The sequence below is a fragment of the Syngnathus leptorhynchus genome, unplaced genomic scaffold (assembly GCF_054491065.1).
Source record: "Syngnathus leptorhynchus isolate UIUO unplaced genomic scaffold, UIUO_Slep HiC_scaffold_93, whole genome shotgun sequence".
NCBI classification, from domain to species: Eukaryota; Metazoa; Chordata; class Actinopteri; order Syngnathiformes; family Syngnathidae; genus Syngnathus; species Syngnathus leptorhynchus.
In genome coordinates, this window is record NW_028232060.1 from 235,001 (window position 1) to 237,500 (window position 2,500).

Sequence of the window (2,500 nt, forward strand, 5' to 3'; positions counted from 1 at the left end):
CACGTGGTACCCGCTGGTAACGGCCATGGCTAGCATGGACGGCTAACGCAGTCAGCCTAGGGGGGGCAGATGCCCAGCTTCCCCCGACCCGTTGGGACAAGGTTTGGCCAACTCGGACGGTTGTTCTCGATTGGTTGGCGTGCAGACTACAGAAGGGGCTGCACGTCTTGGGTGACCTTCTGGACCCGAAAGGTGAGACTTGTCTCCCTGAGCGCTACTGAAGCAGCAGTAGTGTCTCGGATTCTGCAGTAGGATGACTACCTATGAATTAGGAGGAAGGGCGATACCGAACACTACGAGAATCCTGGGGCCGCCGTCTGAACCCGGCGACGGTACTCATGTAGCTCCCTCTCCCCGGTTGCCTGTCTGATCCCGGCGGGCTCCGAGTACCCCATTTCCTATCTGACCGACTGGCAATCATGACCTGCCTTGGTAGGGCCCCCATCGGCCTCGGCTTGCCGACACTGGTGGACGGTTCCTACCCACTGCGGGTCGCCCTCTAGCACCTTGCAGGCTGGCTTGTGCGCTCGCTCGGCGCCCTGCTGGTACGCCTGGTGTGGCTGAATGGTGGCGAGACTGAGATGAACCGAGACGGTACTGATGCCGTTACGCATAGTGATAATACACAAAGGCTGGTTGTGTCGCCTTCTGTCGAATGTGATTTCTCAAATCCTAGCGAAAGCGCAATACTGTGAAGCCTGGGCAGCCGTGATGCGTGCCGGTCGCTGGATGGCTTTACGGGGAGTGAGCTCGGCATCTCTGATGGGGGCCTCTCCCTAGTGGGTCAGACTGTGGACTGGCTTTGGTTGGGGGCAGGCCTTGATAGGTCGTGCCGGCTGCTGCCCGGGTTTGATTCTTAGTAGAAGTCTTAAAGGGAACGGTGACTGAGCTCTGGTTGAGCCGAGCTGCCCAGGATTGCGGACCTGGGTTATCAAGAACCGCGGAGGCACGGCTTAATGGGGGGTCGTGGCTGCTCGAGCGACCTCATCTTCACGTGCTTGAGGTTGGGTGCGTGTATGGCGTGTGATCAACCGCCTCGGAGGCCATGGGGACCAACTTTCGGGGTTTGGCTGAGGGTCCTCGAACGGCTGTAGTCATGTCTACAGACCATGTTGCGAAAACTCCTTTGGTTCGGAAGTCCGTGTCGCAGCTGCACAGAGTCGGAGTCACAGTCAGTCTGGCCGGTGGAGCGGGTGGACCCAGGCTGGCGAAGCTCCTGACAACTCCTCAGTGGCACTGGTGGCCGCCGTCGGTCTGGTTATGAGAGTATGGGCGACGGATGCTATGATGGTGCCACAGCTTGTTTCTGGGAGGGCATTTTGACAGAGGTGCCTGTGGTATGTCTGTGCGGGTGTGAGTCGCCGGCGTATCACTGACGAGTAGGGTTGCCCGACGCGTGTCGGGTGACGAAACGAGTGAGGTGGATATGGAAGTCCCTGTGTGACGGCACGGCAGGCAGTTTGTAGGGTGAGTGAGACACCTTGCGGCTGTTGCGCTGGTCAAGGAAGCAGGTCAGAGCCTGTACTGACCGAGTCTCCTGCTTCATCCAACTTGGCCGGTTTTGAACGCTATGCTCGTGGTCGAGTCCAGGCAGGACTGGGGGTCTGGCCCCTCAGGCTGGGCTTCGGCCGGGAAGCAACTGATGAGGCTGTCTGCCACGTGAAGGGTGCGTGGAGTCGATCCCAGGGTTCTCAAAGGGACGGGGCTTGATAGCCGGGTCTGCTGGGAGGCTTGCCGGAGGGTGGGCTGAACAGTAGCTGGCGGTCGCTTACTGGCCGTGCGGGGGCTTTCGACTCGGTTTCCCATTGTCATGGCCTGTGTGTAGTGGGAAGCTAGGCGTACTGGACGCGTGAGGGTGATTCGTCGCCCGTGTGGGCTGCTCATCGGGGTGGGCTGCGGTGGCACCGACACCGAGCTCGCAGTCGCGGGATTGGATTGTGGAGAGGGACTTGTCTCTATGACCCTGCCTTTCTTGCTATGGATTCTCTCATCCATGCTTTTGAACGCTTGTGCCGCTTCTTCTGGGGCGAAGGCCGAATTCGCTGCGGCGCCTGCCATGCTGGGCTACTCCAGATGGGCTGCTTGATGAGGGGACTTTGTCCTGCTCAGGATGGTGGTCCGCGGGACAGGCCGGTGTGGGTGGTGGTAGCCAGGAGGACGTTGGTGAAAGGGGAGGCGACAGGTGGCGCGAAGCAGTGGTTGTCCCGGCTCGTCCGCAGTCGGGGGGCCATTGCCTAGCATGCGCGCGGTGGCGCGCGGGGCCTTGGCTGTCTGTCGTGGTTCCCAATACAGGTTGGTGGGCCTGGACACCTCATTGGTCTCTGTGGATGTGGAAGATCCCTGGAGTGTGGTACGGTGCGAGGGTCTGCCCGGACGGTTTGCGGGTCACTGTGGAGATGGACCGGGGCGGTGTGTCGTTCAGCGACACTGGGGCACCGTCCCGGCTGCTGTTGCGGGTCCGTCAGTCGTCCCGGCTGGCGGCTTGCTGGTGGCTTTGCCT

At 60.9% G+C, this 2,500-nt stretch overlaps 1 pseudogene; it reads left to right on the top strand.

The window, feature by feature from the left end:
* The window catches only part of LOC147038050 (28S ribosomal RNA), a 7,921-nt pseudogene that overhangs the window by 3,162 nt on the left and 2,259 nt on the right, over positions 1–2,500 (top strand).